We start from the raw sequence: 17744 nt of genomic DNA, 5'->3' as shown, positions 1-17744 counted from the left end.
TTTTTTGCATGGAAAAACGCAGATCTTTTCATAAGAGCTTATAGTTTAGTCGGAATGTAGGTCAGAAAAGTGTAATGCAGAATTTATTGCATTTTTAAGACCTCTCAAAGAGGGTAATTCTGGTTGTAATTCACAATAATCAGGGAAAGCAGATTGTTCTCGTGTCAGGGACTGTGTATGCCTTAAATAGTTCAGGCCACACTCCGTCTGGGGACTTTGGGTAGCTTAGAGCAGCGATTCTCAACCAGGGGCAGTTGTGTTCCCCAGGGAGCATCTGACAGTGTCTGGAGACACTTTTGGTTGTCACAGCTGGAGAGTGGGGGGAACGTTTCTGGCATTTCATGGGAAGAGACCAGGGATGTTGTTGCTGGACGTCCTATAGTACACAAGACAGCTGCCACCCCAAAGAATGACCTGGCCCCAAACGTAAGTAGTGCTAAAGTTTAAACACTCTGGACTGAAGAATGTCTTAGAGCCTCATTTCTTAAGTTTTTAAATGTGAACTGTGTATGTCGACACACATAAGTGTACACACCTATGCGTGTGCACATGGAACACTGCTTGTTCTGCACACATGATGTGTGCCACGGGACGACGTGTCCCCTAGTATCCACCTTTGCCCAGGGTATTGTAATTTTGGGGCACTGTTGCATATACCATGTTGATGATGTTGGTGACAGTGGTATTAAGACCATAGGGCTTCTTCTGTTCTGCCCAAGGGTCCAAAGTAGAGTTGATACCATATTTTCTTTTTAAAGATTTTATTTATTTATTTGACAGAGAGAGACACAGCAAGAGCAGGAACACAAGTAGGGGGAGTGGGAGAGGGAGAAGCAGGCTTCCTGCAGAGCGGGGAGCTCGATGTGGGACTCGATCCCAGGACCCCGGGATCATGACCCGAGCCGAAGGCAGGCGCTTAACGACTGAGCCACCCAGGCGCCCGATACCATATTTTCAAAGTGTAGTTTATATGTTAGGATTTTTAGTATGGCGTTTTTTGTTTTTTTTTTTTTTTTTAATTAGCACGAGCATGAGTGGGGGGGAGGGGCAGAGGGAGAAGCAGTCTCCCTGCTCAGATCCTGGGGCTCTCTCCCAGGACCCTGGGATCATGACCTGAGCCTAAGGTAGATGCTTAACCGACTGAGCCACCCAGGTGCCCGTAGTATGGTGTATTTCAACAGAACTTTCGTCTGCACATATAAGTTGGTTAGGTTCTAAGGTTTCCCTTTACAACTTCCTGCTACAAAGCAGTGATGGGTAAAGAAATAGGGACTCCTTTGCAAACATGGAGCCCCCTGTAAATATGGGGGGAGAATTGCATTGGCACATGATAGTTTTGGGGAATGCTTGTATTCCGGGATGTTGTGGAGAGGGTATCTCTCCTTGTTTAGCTTTGGATAGGGAGGGTCAAGAAAAAGAGAATAATGGATTCCTGGTACAGACGCTTCATGAGCACATTATGCCAGGCGCTCAGCAGCTTTTGGAGGAGTGGAGCATAGTTTCCCCCCTTGAGAACCTCAGATCTGGTCGGAAGGGCAGGCGAGTACCAATGTCCTCCATTGCTGGGGGCAGAGCTGCGTGGAAGGTGTGGTTGTTACTGGGTGCCTGGTCAGGACCTGCTGGAGATGTGGGTGCCAGGCCCTTCGATGAGGGAGGAGGTGAGGTGTGCAGTGTCCTGGAAGAGGTGGGGCCCTGCCTGGGCGGGCCATGTTGTGCATAGCTTGGCTCCGCTTGCCCACGAGTCCTCAGATGGGCCTCCATCTGGGCCCGTAAATCTGTGGTGGCATTTCTGGCTTTGAGATCATACATTTCTAGTTTGTGGTGTTTTAGGGAAAGGGGGTGGAGGTGTTTGAGGACTGAGCTGACGCTGTAGGCTTTGGGAAGATGTGGAAGATGGCGCTGAGGCGCAGCGGAAGACGGAGTGGTCTGGAATTCAGATGCCAGCCTTCGTGCTGTGTAGCTCTGTGCTCTTGGGAAAATCATCCGGCCTCAGTCCATTTATCCATGATTTGGGGATAGTCGTGCATGTGGGGGTTAAATGGATAAGATGTCAGTGTTTGTGTGCCTTCTGAGGTCAGGCTCGCGTGAGGTGGAGCTGGCCAGACTTGCACCCACCTCTGGTTCTTGGTACCAGGCCAGCTTAAACTATTAAGTGTGCAAGGCAGAGCCCACGTGTGCCCACCCCCTCACAGTTGTCTACCAAAGAATGGCTGTGACTGCTGGTCAAAGTCCTAAAACTAGCACTCCCATCTCCAGCCCGTTTCTGCTGCCGTCGCCACACACTGGATCACGTTTCATCGACTCTGGGTGCTCTTCCCATTTCTTAAGACTGTCCTTGATGGTTGTGGCAGACAGAGCAGGGGTCCTCCAAAGGTGTCCCCATCCTAGTTCTGGGAGTATTGTTTCCAGGATCTTGAGATGGGAAGATCATCCGGCGAGGCCAGAGTCCTCACAGAGGTGCTTCTACGTGGAGGAGAGCGGCAGGAGGGTCAGAATCAGAGAGGAAGTGTGTCCACTGAAGCAGAAGTCAGACGGATGGGGGCTCACGGGTCAGAGGGACATGTTCCTTCTGGAGGCTCCAGGGCAGAATCCATATCCTCACCATGTCCGGCTTCTAGATGCCGCCGTCCCTCTGACCCGCTTTACACGTCTTACTCCAGGACCCAGAGAACAAATCTGTGTTGCGTAAAGCAGCTAAGTGGATGCAGATTTGTTAACCACAGCCATAAGAAACAGATACCGTGGATAAGCCAGCCGGTGGTACAGTCCAGAGTTGAATACGCTGGGCCCAGGGCGTCCAGCTGAGAAGGGGCCGCAGATCGGGGTCCAGGACTTCTGCTGGCTCCTTGACGGCCTCTTCTTCCTCTTTCGGTGAGAAACACAGCCTGGCAGTGAGATGGATCAGCTCTGTATTGTCCTTCTCATTGACCCTACCGGTGTGATGTACGCTGCCAAGATCCACCAGATGGGAATAGGTTCTTTGGAAGAACCTGGGAAAACAATAATGGATCTACAAAATTCTGATACTATAATACTGGTTCAGTCTGAAATAGAAGAGTATATTCAGAGGAATAAGCTGCCGTGAAAGTGGGTGCGTTATAGACACCTTTTTAGCACTGCTGAACTTCATGCTTGTCTGGAAGGAAGCTCTACAACAGGTTCATTAGCTATTGGGCAGTTTTTAAAATATATTTTACTGTCGTTCTTGAAGCTTTTGTCATGTGTCACAACAGAAAATGGAATTTCTTAATCTACTTATATTGAATTTAAAATCCATTTAAACTAGGGCTTCAGGTGTTTGTATTCTTGACTCCTAATAAGCAGATATTCTAGTGAGTTTCATCTTCTGTATTCTGTTGTGACTATAACAAGAAGCATTTTACGTATTTTGGTTTTCATCGCAAAGCAGCTGAAAATCATTTTATGTATAAATGTGACTTGATTCAATATAATTTATTGTTCAGACGTAATTTGAATTAGAAATCCCTTCTATATGCCTCTTATCAAGTTAAATTATGCAATTATGCTTTTGACATTAGAGTTTTTTGGTCATATAGTAGCAATATGTTTTATTTAGTATTTATACACACATACATAGATGATCTTTGCTTCAAGGATCTTAAGAGTTTTTTTAAAACACAGTTTTACTGAGGCATAATTTATATAATCACAAAATTCACTTGTACAATTCAGTGATTTTTAGTAAATTCATAGAGTTGTGCAGATATTATCACAATACAATTTTAGAACATTTGTCAGCCCAGAAAGACAGCCTGTGCCCACGGACAGCCCTCCCCTCCCTGCTAAGCCCTAGGAACCACTAGTTTTTGTGTGTCTGTGGATTTCCCTATTCTGGACGTGTCAAATAAATGGAATCCTATAATACGGATCTGTTGTGTCTGATCTGTTTCATTCCGTGCGGTGCTTTCAGAGTTCATCCATGTTGTAGCATGAGTCAATATTTCACTTTTTTTTATTGTTGAGTGATACTCTCTTGTTATAAATAGACCATAATTTGCTTATCCATTCATCATTTTATGGACATGTGGGCTGTTTCCACTCTTTGGCTATTATGAATAAGCTGCCATGAATGTTTGTTTGTTTACAGGTTTTTGGATGAACCTTTGTTTTCATTTTTCTTGGGTGTATTCCCAAGAGTGGAATTGCTTGGCCATATGAGTTCTGTGTTTAACTTTTTGAGGAACTGCCAGAGTGTTTTCCAAAATGGCTGCTACATTTTACAATCCCACCCCTGATGTATGAGCATTCCAGTTTCTCCATATCCTCACCAACGCTTGTTATCATTTCTCAAAGAAATTTTTGAGCTGCTGTTATAACGCCTACAGTGTCACCTGTTGAGTAACTAGGAAATTAGGGATTTTCATTACCTGCTTCAGAGACCACAAGCTCCTTAAAGAAAGGAACTGGGCTGGTCCTCTGTATCTGTGCCTTGTAGTGAGCCTCTCCTAAAGGTTGGTCTCAGTGGATGAGACAGTAAAGGAATTAAAGAATAATTCCCAACAGAGAAAGGAATCGTGGGGCACCACTTGCCCAAGGGCCCTTGGAGCCAGGGCTTGGGCCCAAAAGATGACTTCTGACCGTTGAGTGCTGTTTCTGTGCCATTTGTCCCAGGAGATAAGTTCCCAGACTGAGTGAAGCACTTTTCCAGGTCGTTAACCTTCATTCTGTGCTTCTGAAGGCCGTACTGGAAGACTTGCTTGGATTTTTCAGGGACAGGCTGAAGTTTGAAGCATTTGGAGTGAGGGCGGGTTTTTCACACAGAAGCCCTAATGGAGGGAGGACAGTAACACCTCGATTGGTTCTACAGCCTCCCATGGGAGATGCGGTAGAGCCCACACTTGGTTGTAATGTAACCGCTCTGAGACCTAGAATTATCTCTCTCTCTCTCTCTCTCTTTCTTTCTTTTTTTTTTAAAGATTATTTGAGAGAGAGAGAGTGCACAAGCAGGTGGAAGGGTAGAGGAAGAGGGAGAAGCAGACTCCCTGCTGAGCCTGGAGCCTGACGAGCGGCTCAATCCCAGGACCCCAAGATCATGACCTGAGCTGAGCCACCAGGTGCCCCTAGAACTATCTCTTGCAGTAATTACAAGGCATATAGTCAACTGGCTCTAATACAGAATGTTAAATGCCATAAAATTGTATGAATATAGTACAGTGGGAACTCAGGGGCAAGAAAAAGGGTGTATGTGTTTCCTATTGCTGCTGTAACAAGTGACCCACAAACTTCTTGGCTTCAAACAACACCGATGTATTACCTTACAGTTCTGGAGGTCACAAGTCCAAAATGGGTCTTGCTGGACTAAAACTGAGGTGTCTGCAGGGCCACATTGTTTTCTGGAGCTTCTAGAGGAAAATCTTTGTTTTTTGTTTTTGTTTGTTTTTAAATGCCTTTTCCAGCTTCTAGAGGCTGCCTACAATCCTTGGCTCATGACTCCTTCCTTTGTCTTCAAAGCCAACAACAGTTTGATGTTTTCTCACATTCCATCACTCTGATGGGTTGTTTTGCAACTCTCTTCCCCATTTCAAGGAGTCCCCTGATTACATTGGGCATGCTTGTATACTACGGGATCAAGTCTTTTTTTAAGGTCAGATTAGCAGTCTGAATTCCGTCAACAACTCTTATTCCCCCATGTCATGTACCCTGATATGTTCAGAGGTTCTGGAGATTAGGATATGCACAACCTGGGTGGGCGGGGCGTTATTCTGCTTACCATAGGTGGCATCTACTTATAGTGTTGTGATAACTTATTCTTGACGGTGGTATTAGCCCTGGCCCCTGCTTTTCTAGCTGTGTACAAACCAGCACTGTAGGCAGCCAATATAAGGAGTGTGGGTTTGTTTTCTGAAGCCGTGTGGTCATCCATTACATATTTTTGAGTCATGAGATACATCAGACCTCTGCTTTAGGAAGATTCATGTGGTTTTGTGGATTTTCAGGGGGAGAGGTCAGGAGGAGGGAAATTGTGTGCAGTCATTCAGAAGCCGGGCCACCAAGTAGTAGGGGATTGGCAGTGAATGTGGAGAGATGCAATGTTAGAGACTCCTAGGGTCGAAATGTTAGGACTTGGCATCTGATTGAGGGAATGTTGGGAGGGGGATTGGCAGAGAGAAAGGATCATGAGTCTGCGGTGGGAGCAGCAGAGTTTTGGGTCTGGGAGTGAAGGGTAACAAAGGGTGGGTCAAAGACATAGTAATGTGAGGCTGGGAAGAAAGTGAAGATTGCATTTGAAATAGTGACCTTCAGGTGCTGGACAGGGACCTAAGTGGCGATAGGAAGTAGGTGGAAGAAATACTGCCTTTGAAATAGAGCTTTAGAGTTACCTGCAAAAAGAAATTTTTTTTTTTTTTTTTTACCTGCAAAAAATCTTAAAAAATAATAGGGGCGGGTGCTCCTGGGTGGCTTAGTTGGTTAAGAGTCTGCCTTCGGCTCAGGTCATGATCTCAGGGTCCTGGGATTGAGCCCCACATTGGGCTCCCCGCTCTGCTGCTTCTCCCTCAGCCCCTCCCCACCGTTTGTTCTCTCTCTCTCTCTCTCAAATAAATAAAATCTTAAAAAAAAAAATTACCTGCAAAGAGGGCCGCCATCTTGGATGGTATTACAAGGGAGCAATGGTAGAGGAAAAGGATTCAAGAACAGAGCGTTGGGGAATTGCTTATGTTTAATGGATGAGATGATGAAGAGGAACCAGAGAAACAATCTGAGCAAGAGTAGTTATGAAAGAGAAAGAGGTTGACTCATTCAGCACCTATTTATTGGGTGACTACAACTTGATAGGTACTAAAGAACCATAAACAGATGCAGTTTCTGCCGTAGTAGAGCTTATGGTCCATCTTGATTGCTGTGGCCCCACTCACCTGGACGTGTGGCCATGACATTACCCAGTGAGGGAGAAATGGTAATGCTGGATGTTCCTGAGGAGTGGGAAGGATGAAGTGCCGTCATTACGTCTGTTGACCTGGTTGATGTTGTTACTGCAAGATAGCAGGTGGAGGAAGCTTCCTTTGACCATTGACGTGGTTCTAACCAAGGGCCCTTCCCACCCACTTGGCCATGTTAGGACCTCCAGGTTTAATAACTCCGTGTTTATTTTTTTTAAAGATTTCACTTATTCATTTGATGGAGAGAGAGACAGCGAAAGAGGGAACACAGGCAGGGGGAGTGGGAGAGGGAGAAGCAGGCTTCCCGTGGAGCAGGGAGCCCGATGCGGGGCTCGATCCCAGGACCCCGGGACCATGACCTGAGCCGAAGGCAGACGCTTAACGACTGAGCCACCCAGGCGCCCCAGTCCATGTTTCTTTAGACAGAAAGCTGTGCCTGGGACTTTGGCATTCCTGGTTTGTCATTCTGGAGCCTAGGCCATCTCCATTGCTGACTTGTCTCTAAGATCTAGGGTCGTCCCATAATGTATTGTCCATATTGGGACACTTTTGAGAGTGAAAGGCAGCACTGTTCATAATTACCTTGAAAGAACAGGGATCAACCAGCATCGTCTCGAGCACAAAGATGAGTGAATATGTTGCTGTCCTGAAATAAGTCCTATTTAAATCATGACATTTTTCCTGAAATTTGCAAAGAAGTTTTAATGCCAGATGTTCTGTAATTATTTCCTGGTTCACGTGGGAGTGTGTTCATACACACTGCGGGCATTGCTTACGGACTGTGGTCGGTCTCATGCGTACTGCCGTTCTGCAGGTGCATGTAGACCCTGCGGTGACTGATGGAAGCACAAATAATCCGAGAGGCATCATTGAACTTACTGCCATTATGTAGTCTTGCCATGAGGTATTTCTTCCTTAAACATTAGTGCAGCTTTTTCTTTTTACGTCGGTGACCCGGTTTTTTTTCACACATAAGAGATGGTTCTCCTTATTTATTGAGGCATTGCTTAAAATAGCAAGGAGTTGAGTGCAATGGTGACAAAAGTTTATTTAGCCCTTACAGTGAGTTACTAGGCAACTGTTAAAAATGATATTCTACAACTGGTATATTTATTGGCATTGAAATGTGTTTACAATATACTGTAGTGTGTTGCTGGGACCCCAGGAGACCCACAGCCCAGTTGGGACTCTGAGCGCCTCTGAAATGTATCCTGAGAGTCCTACGGGCTGTGGGGAGATGTGTGCGCTGCCACCGTGTTGTTTATCCACTCAGACTTGACTTGCTTACCTATGCTTTGGGGTTGTGCGGTTACCTCATGTTAAAAACTCTTGTAAGAAGCGGCCCAATGAAACGTGTCCTAGACCCCATTTACTGAGAACAGAGTTGTATGGAGCCCACAGTTTCCCCTCTGGGGCCCATGGGAGAAATTGTGCACGTGTATCCACTCTAGAGGCTGTGTTTTTAATTATGTTCTTCACTTTTTGGATACAAACTTCTGCTCCTATTTGTCTCTTTACATAGATGGCTAGGAAACTCAGAATCCGATTTTAGTTCCCTTGCAACTGATCTAAGTTGTGTCCGCTCGTGGGCTTTGCATATGGTCCTCATCTCCCAGCAACAGCTTGTCCTTGGTGCCCTGATTTCGCCAGCTATTTTATTGTTGCTCGTGTGTGTGTCTGTGTGTGTGTGTTTGGAATCCACTTCAAGTCCTTTTTCCTTTTTCCTGGTGGAGGATGACTGCGTATTTTAGTGAATGAGTACAGTGTGGTTTCTTGGACGTTGTTGGCTCACAATAGCTTTTGAATTCTCGTGTGTTAGTGGCATCTTTTTTTAATCTGGTTGCTTCCTGCTGAAGTACATCGAGACAGAGTATATTTCTAAATTTAGTATGATGGAGACTCGGGCAAAAGCAGCTGAAAAGCAGACCGTAGGTAAAGCTTTCTAGGCCTTTCTAGTCTCTGTCAAATCACTTTATGAGAGAAAGATTGATAACAATTAGCAACGCTCTGGAGTCATTTTCCTGGGGGGAAAAAAAAACCTCACACTATTTAAAAAAAATAAATTCTTTGGCTTGAAGGTACGTTGAATGGAGCAGAAATTCTTTTTCTGTCTCCGCCAGTGTGGTGGAGCAGTTTCCTGTACTCTCTGTTGGAAACGGGACCTTGGAGCCCTGAATAGAGTCTCCATAACTTGTTGAAAAGCAGGAAGTGAAAATGAGGTTATGGAAATAAAAGTCCTTAAATGTCTCCCACTAAACAAGTGTAAAGAATTAGCTCAGAGGGGCGCCTGGGTGGCTCAGACGGTTAAGTGCCTGACTCCTGATTTCCACTCAGGTCATGATCCTCAGGGTCGTGAGATCGAGTCCCGCCTTGGGCTCTGCACTCAGCGAGGAGCCTGCTGGAGATTCTTTCTCTCCCCTTCCCCCACCTGTGAGCACTCCCTCTCTCTTTCACAAATAAATAAATAATTCTTTCATTATTTTTTTTAAAAGATTTTATTTATTTGACAGAGAGAGACACAGTGAGAGAGGGAACACAAGCAGGGGGAGTGGGAGAGGGAGAAGCAGGCTCCCCGCCGAGCAGGGAGCCTCATGCAGGGCTCGATCCCAGGACCCTGGGACCATGACCTGAGCCGAAGGCAGACGTTTAACGACTGAGCCACCCAGGCGCCCCTAAATAAATCTTTTAAAAAAACACTCAATGCAGAAAGAATCGCTGTTTCTCTGGGAAGGAAAGATTGGGAACAGCTTCTTGGGATCAATTACGAGCCCCAGCTGCTCTCTGTTAATAACTGCGAATACTGATGGCCTCTGACAGCCAGGGCCTGCGCTGCGTATTCTGCCTGTAACGGCTCAGAGGTCATCGTCCGGGGCTGCACGTCTCCTTAGTGACAAGGCTGTGAGCTGATTACCTCACGTATGGACCACAGTGACAAGAGCGGTTTTGGCCTGTACTTGCCTGGTGTCGTCCACTGTGTGCCAGGGAGGGTTCTCTGCTCTTCCCATGTATGAATGAATGGTGGTGCGTTCTCCTGAGGTCGTTATGAGGGTTCAGTTAGTTATCCCCACTGCACGGAGACGGACCTGGGGGCATGAGGATTCCTGGCCCCAGGTTGCACACACAACTGGCAAGGGGCACCTGGCGATTCTCGCAGAGCTCTCTGGTCCCAGCGTCCATGCGATTGAGAATCGCTGGTCTAAACACTTGGGGGCAGGAGTCACCCTCAGTATAAACTGCAGCAGGATTCCTAGTGGCCCCCTTCTCCAAACTGTTGAATTTGACACTTGAAAAAAATTCCAGGGTTGCCTGGATGGCTCAGTTGGATAAGCGTGTGACTCTTGATTTCAGGGTTGTGACTTCAAGCCCCGTGTTGGGTGTAGAGATTACTTAAATAAATAAAAACTCTTTTAAAAAAAATTGCATTTTTGGAAAAGCCTGGCGTTTAAAAGTCATTTTGAAAGGCCTCTGTTTCCAAAGGGGTATGGGTTAGAAACTTGAGTATTTGGGGGGTTTGCCTCTGCCATTCAACTTCTTTCAATGTAGGGAAACTACAGTGTGTTTGTCTAAGAGTGTTGGGTGTTTTTAGTCTTAGTTTTTCATTTGAATTTTTAGGTTGTCTTCCTGATGTCCTGAATGTGGAGGTGACACTTGAAGCATTGTGCTTTGTGAATAGGAAGAGGTGTGTGCATGTGCTTTTGAGTGTGCGTGTGCCGCACGTGTCTTAATACTTTGTTTAATTACCTGATCGTTGACATTGGTGTCCCAAATTTTGAGGTGTTTATGTAAGCAAATAATTGAATTTAATTATCTTACAAAAGGGATTGGCTTGCAGCATTGTTAACTGAAACCGAAGACAGTATAATTGACCTTTCCAGGTGAGTGGGGGAGAGCATGTGTTTGGCAAAGGATAGAAACTGAAATGTGAACACCAGGACCATATGGTGTTCAGAAACTTTTATCATAATTTCAGCGAACAGATAATGTGCTTGACAATTACATTTAAAATTATGCTTAATGCTCACTGCAAAATGTGGAGATGGTGCTTTGGGAGATGAGGAAGAGATTAATTGGGCTTCTTTTAACCTCACGATGCACTATGTCACCTATAAACAAAGAACTGATTGGAGTCACGTGAGGATTACATGCATACAGTTTGGTGGTGTATCTGTGGGGAGAGATTCAAGTCACTGTTGATGGACAGTTTGCTGAATAAGGAAGATGTTATTAATGTGTCTTCTTTTAAATGTGGTTATTTTTCTCACTAAAGATTAGTTTCATGCCATTAAATAAAATTTATCCTTCTAATTTAAATAATAAATGCTTAGAAACAAATACGGTGTGACTGATAGCCTATTAAAATTTGCTGTGGGTTTGTTTTTTTTTCCCCCCGTTGGTATTGGCTCTAGAGGGATTATATAATTGTAAACCCAATTGGGTCATGTCATTACCTTATCTTATATCAGATTTTCATGTGACAAACCATATCTTGGTCTTTCTGTGTGGAATCTGTTTGGTATATCATAGTGTGAGCCAGGAGCCCATTTTTCATTTGTTGTGAGTGGAATATGGTTGACTCTACTGGTGTAGGGTAGTGGGTAGATGATACATGTGTCTGACCATATGCATTCAGATACATCAGTATGAGTTTAGAAGCATTGATTTCCAAGCCTGGAAATCTTTTTATTAGCATCATAATAGATTTAAAAAGAAATCAAGTTTATATAAGCATCTTGTTTGGTGTCCGTTTTTCTCCTTTCTGAGTAGTTCATACTTTTATGCTGAACTTGTAAAACCGACAAATACAATAAAATGTCCTGTTTTGCAGGAATGAATGGATATTAAATGACTTATGTGAAGAATAGATGAAGAAAATGTGTTTCCCACATTGATGCTTACATAAAAAATGATTTCCCCTGAACATTTATTTCCCTATTTCCACAGTGCTAATATGTTTCTTTCTTTTTTAGAGTTGAAAAAACAATAGTGACTTTCTTTTGGCTTTGCGCCTGCCCTTAGTTTGTTTTCAGTGCGCACCTGTGACCTGCCTGCCGAATGGTGGGCCCTAAGCTTTAAAGAAAATGGCTCCCAGTGATTGAGGTGAAACAATAGGCTGATTGGCTTTGGCTTGGGTGCCCAGAACTTCTGTGATTTTGTTTTTGCAGTTTTGGCTTTTGCGGTTCTGGTTTCTGTCATGGTCATATTGTTCATAGAATGTCTGGGTAACAATTTGTTATGTTTGTGATATGTATTGAATGAGTAAATGAGTGAATGAATGCCCAGAGACTGCCCTGGTATGCCTTTTTGGTGTCTATCCCCTACAGCATCCACTGTACAGAAGAATAGGTTCTTCAAGTTCTTATGAGGAATTCCTGGAAGCCATGAGGAATGAAGTCCTAGAATCTCATATTGAAAATAGTAGTGGTGAGGATTTAGAAATTCCATTCCATTTCTTCTTCTGAACACTTTTTCTTCTGAACATCTTAATATCTTCTGATGTTTAATATCCTGTTAGAGTTGTGCTATAGGCACTGCCTCTCCTTTTTTTTTTCCCCCATTTGTCATAGTCTTTAGATTTGCATTAGTATGGTAACCAATGCCCACATGTGACTACTTATACTTAAATTAATTAAAATTAAATAAAATTTAAAAGCCAGTTCCTCAGTTGCACTAGTCAAACATTTCGGGAGCTTCGTAACTGCATGCAGCTGATGGATACCTTATTGGTCAGTGAAGGCATAGTGAAGAAAGTTTTATTACGTAAATGGGAGATGGTTATTCAGATTTTTGTCTAATAGGTATTCCAAGGACAAGACGCTGGAAAAAACATCTTAAATCTGAAGAAGAGAGAAATTTCATACCAGGTGACTAGAACAGAGAATAAAAAGCATATAAAAATTATTACACGAAAGCTCATCGTGTCATTTTGGAATATCAGAGATAAAGGCAGTATATAAGCACTATCCTGGATTTAAAGGTCATGTAAAGAATCTGGAATCAAAATGATACCAGATTTCTTAACGGCAGCATTGGAAGTTGTAAGAATTCTATGCAAATAATTTCCACTCAGAATTTAAAGTCATTCTTCTACTAGTTAACTAAGGGTAGAATAATCTAGAGAATGTGTCCCACTGAAATGAGAGAGTAAACCAAGAAAGGGGAGATTTGGGATCCTAGAAACAAAGAGACAGAATGTATTCTCACGATGTTGTGGTTTCAAGGTGGCATGAACTCTATAGCAGGCCTAATGCTGACAACCACAGGCTGGAACAGAGACAAGAAATTTCAGAAGGTGGGGCGCCTGGGTGGCTCAGTCGTTAAGCGTCTGCCTTTGGCTCAGGGTCATGATCCCAGGGTCCTGGGATCAAGCCCTGCATCGGGTTCTCCGCTCCTCGGGAAGCCTGCTTTTCTCTCTCCCACTCCCCCTGCTTGTGTTCCCTCTCTCGCTGTGTCTCTCTCTGTCAAATAAAATCTTCAAAAAAAATAATTTCAGAAGGTCTGATGTGTGTATATTTGGGAGATGTAGGAGTGATTGAGGGGGAAACCCACAGAGGTGACAGATTATCTGAGAATCTTGATCATGTGAAAAATTGAATCAAAGGATTGTGGACAATGCTGGAAGAATTACCAAAGGATGGGGGGGGGTGGTGTATGTGTGTGTGTGTGTGTGTGTGTGTGTGTGTGTGTGTGTGTGTGTGTGTAAACTAAGGAAATAAAAACAGATGCAATTAGTAACCCCAGGAAAACAAAAAGGTTGCATAAGAAAGGAATCATAGCATATTATATTGCTTGCTTAGCAGTGCCCATTCTGTTGTCAAAATAATATCTGTCAGATATAGATTTAACCAAAAACTATGGTTACACTGCTGGGAAAATGTGGTAGGGTTAGCATAGGATTGAGGAGGGAATTTAAAAAACCAAAATTCTCACCTATATGTGAGAAAATCAAATAAGTAATATCTAAAGCTGATAGGGAACATTACAAGGTTATTCAGAAGCATGGAAGTCATACTGAGGATCACTGCCAGCAAAACAAACAGTTCTGCGATTTCAGAATGGCTGCTGCGGGCAGTAGAATTGGGGATAGATGGTGCTGTAAAACGCTTGGGAGTGAAAAGAGGAGTCTTTTGCCTCACCTGTATTTTACTTCTTAAAACAATGTACACGCATTACCTTGAAAAGAATAAAAGTGGTTTGGAGCATGAAAGCGTATAGGATGTATCTCCCGTAAAATTACAGAAATTTTAGTCCGGTCGCCCTTGGCGGTATCGGTACTTGGGCCAGATAATTTTTTGCCTCAGGAGGGCTGTGCCGTGTGCCGCATCCCCGGCTTTACCAGATGCCGGCAGCGTTCCTCCCGCAGCCTGACAACTAAAAATGTCTCCAGACATTGCCCAGTGTCCCCTGAAAGACGGCCCCATTTGAGAACCACTGATTTAAGGGATTTAAAATCTGTTACTGAATGAATCATCGCCATACATAAAAATGCTATTCAGTACTGGTGTAATGCAGGAAACAACAGCTTCATTACACAGAACTTGAACCTCATGGCAAATGAAGTGTTCAGAATTCTCGGGTTCCTCATGCCAGTACCCGGCTTAGGCCCTGGCTCTTGGCCCAGTTAATTCAGGGCTCACTAAAAAAAGAAAGGACTCAGGAGGAAATTGCAGCTTCTCTGTTAGGCTCAGTGGTTTCTGAAAACATATTTTGGATTTTTTGCGTTGTTTTCATGATGGTACAACTTGAATTTCTCCGGCGTGCAAATGTTAATCATTATGGCAATTTTGGGAAAATACTGCTGCCTTTGGATATATTTCTGTGGTCAGTTGGCTGCAGGACAGATGGATGCATACATTCCTTCTCTGTCCCTCCCCCAGCATCCTTGTGCAAGTTCTTGGTTCAGTTCTTTGCAAGGGTTTTCCCTTAGAATTTACAAAGGAAGTCAACAGGAAAATGGTTCCTCAGATTTTTTGATGTGGATGAAACCTCATAAATAATTTAATACCCTCATTTCACAGCTGAGGACTCTCTGGTCCAGAGAGAGTTTCTTATAATTAATTAGAAGCAAAGTGAGGCCTGTACATCTGCCCTTCTTTTTCTCCCCCTAATTTTTTTTTTCTTTTTTAATACGATAGCATTAAAGGTAATACTGCTGGTGCGGCATGAAGATGGAAGGGGGGCTAGGACAGTGGGTCAGGCATCTATCTGGCAAGTTGTGTCCACATTTTCACACAGTTTGGGACTCTGAGCGTTGTGTGCCAGGAGCACGAGCCCTTGTTAAGTTTAGCGAGAAAGAGAAAGATGGCCGGCCGGCTCAACTATGGGGCCCCCTGGCTCCTGCTTGGGAGGAACGGTGCAGGTTGTCTGGTATTTTGGAGTCGCCCCTGCTGGGAGTGTGCTGTCTGCAGGGCCAGCTTCCCCGGGTGGCCTCCTCTTCCCTCTGCTGGACGGGGCACTGGACGGGGCACCCATGCTGTCCACTGCCCAGCGTCCTGGCACGCGGCTGCACCCATCCCCTTTCCTGAGCACCCTGAGAGCATCACCTGACGTTTCTAGAAACCTCTGCCCTCTTGCCTGCCTTTGTTGCCTCCAGCACCACTCAAGCTGCAGCTCCCTTCTCTTCCTTGTCGCCTGACTTCATGGGCCAACAGGAATGCTGCCGCCTCCATGAAGCCTCTCTAGATTTCTTCCATGCAGTGGGGCTGGGAAGAGAAGACAGTGTGGTTTTTTGTTATCCTGTCATCTGCTCTCCTCCTTGTCATCCATATCAGTGGCCATTATTTGCTGGTCATTCCATGATTTTCGAGAGATGTCTGTCCCTAGGTGCCAGGGATACTGCACCACCCTGGATTTCCTCCTACCTCTCCGCACACCCCTGTCTCATTGACATCTCATTCTTCTCTCAGCCTTCCATCCTCGGCTTGCATTCTTTAGACCAGGGGTTCTCTGCAGGGTGCTTGTGCCCCCCAGGGGATCCCTGGTAACCTCTGGGGTCAGTTCGGTTATCACAGCAAAGGGGGCGAACGTGTGGATTGCTACCAGCATCTAGGGGGTGGAGCCCAGGGATGCCGCTCAATGGGCAGTGCAGCCCCCACAACAGAGTTATATCCGATTCGCAGGGTCAGCAGCGCCCAGGGTGAGAAACTCTGCTTTGGGCATTCCCATTCAGGCCCGTAGCTTTTGAAGATCATGGTCATGGGATGACTTCCAGACTTACCTGTGCAACCGTGACCTCTCCCGATTGCTCAGACTGGTGTCCTTCACTACCTAGTTAGTAGTCCACTTTACAGTTATGATGGACGTTTCAAAGTTAACATGTAAAAAAGTCTTGCTTTTCCTCTCTCCTCAGTCTGCTTACATCTCAGGAAATGGCACCACCTTCCAAATTGTTGCTTAAGCCCTGAAGCTAGAAGTCACACTGGGTTCTTCCCTCCCCTTCCCCTCACACATGCCTCCCCCTCCCCCTCCCCCCCCCCCCCCCCCCCCCCCCCCGTGAGTCCTCTAGGTCAGAATGTCTTAGAACCCTGTACCCTGTCTGCCTTTTGTGCTCGTCTTTCCTGCCAAGCACTGTTCCAGTCACTGGTGGTTCTCTGTTGAGCAAGAGCTTCTTTGGATTTTGTTCTAAGCGTGACAGGAGGCCCCGAAGGCTTTTTTTTTTTTAAATAGCTGGATGATCAGATTTTCTTTTCTCATTAACTCTGGTGCTGGGTGAAGAATAAGGTGTAGTGGGCCCTGAGTAGGATCAGACTCCTTTCCGTGAGCTGTGAGGTCCTCTTTGACCCGGGACCTGCTATTACACACTTCTGGTGCCCAGCACTAAGCCTTCCTCCCTCCCTCTTGCCAAGGTCACTCTCACCACAGGACATTTGCACTCGCTGTGTCTGCATTGTGGCCTCTCTCGCCCCCATTCAGACGCTCCCTCCTCAAAGAGTGCTGCCCCGGGCCCCAGAGTAAGTAAACTCCTTGCCCCTGGTCACTTTCTCTTCCACCACCACCAACTGGAGTTTCAGTAGTTCTGTCGTATGAAGTGATCTCGCTCTGCGTTTGCTTTCTAGTTTATGGTCCCTGCTCTTCCATCACCAGGTTCCCCACTTTTCCCTGCCGGGATGGGTATGTGTTCCACAAGCCCAGGCACTCTGAGTCCCTAATACTGGAACAGCACTGAGCGCCGTTTGCATTTTCCGCAAGACTTGAACAAGCCTTTGTCAGTAGAAACTTACTTAGTTGGGTTGAATTTAGAAATACGTGTGTTTAAAAAAAAAACAAAAAACAAAAACAAATACCTGTGTTTTCACTTACCATGCTTTAGGAGGGTAGAGGAAAGTGTCTCGTAAGAGCTGAGTGGATTTTCCAGTTTTCGACATTCCCTGGCGATAGGATCATAATTGCTTGTGAGATAGCAAAACTTTTGACCAGATTTGCATGCTTTAACTGGGGAGTGAAGCCGGGGAGTCAGTGATGGTGGCTGGGCACCGTCTGACCTAGTGATTATTTCGGTTTTGTCGTATCCCTAATTCAGATATCTCCTGGCCTGTGCAACGGTTGACAGTGTACCTCAAGAAGTTTTCATGGACCCTTTGGCCTGACTTTGGTTATTTTTCATTAACAGGTAACTGAAGACAGAAAAGAGGCCTGGAAATAAACCCTCGAAGGAAGAAGGGATTTGCCTACATTTGGCTCTGAGTAAGTGAAATTGTAAAATGATTTCTTATTAGGTAATAAATATCTTGTCAACCTCTTCATATTTTCTGTGCTTAAAAATTAAATGTTACTGTATTGGCTCTAAGTACTGGAAATGGTGATTTCTCAAGATTTCTTGTAACAGGTAATTTTGCTAGCAAGAAAATG

At 44.9% G+C, this 17744-nt stretch overlaps 1 protein-coding gene across 5 annotated transcripts in view; it reads left to right on the top strand.

The window, feature by feature from the left end:
• The window catches only part of TBL1X (transducin beta like 1 X-linked), a 213048-nt gene that overhangs the window by 62869 nt on the left and 132435 nt on the right, over positions 1 to 17744 (top strand). For all 5 annotated transcript variants that reach the window (XM_027609268.2, XM_027609266.2, XM_027609267.2 and 2 more), the window contains exon 2: positions 17506 to 17579. The gene's annotated coding sequence lies outside the window, so the exon portion shown is untranslated. The remainder of the gene's footprint in view (positions 1 to 17505; positions 17580 to 17744) is intronic.

This window comes from Zalophus californianus, chromosome X, assembly GCF_009762305.2.
Source record: "Zalophus californianus isolate mZalCal1 chromosome X, mZalCal1.pri.v2, whole genome shotgun sequence".
In the NCBI taxonomy this organism is placed as follows: Eukaryota; Metazoa; Chordata; class Mammalia; order Carnivora; family Otariidae; genus Zalophus; species Zalophus californianus.
The sequence above is the reverse complement of the archived record's forward strand: the minus strand, read 5'-3'. Positions and strand labels throughout refer to the sequence as shown.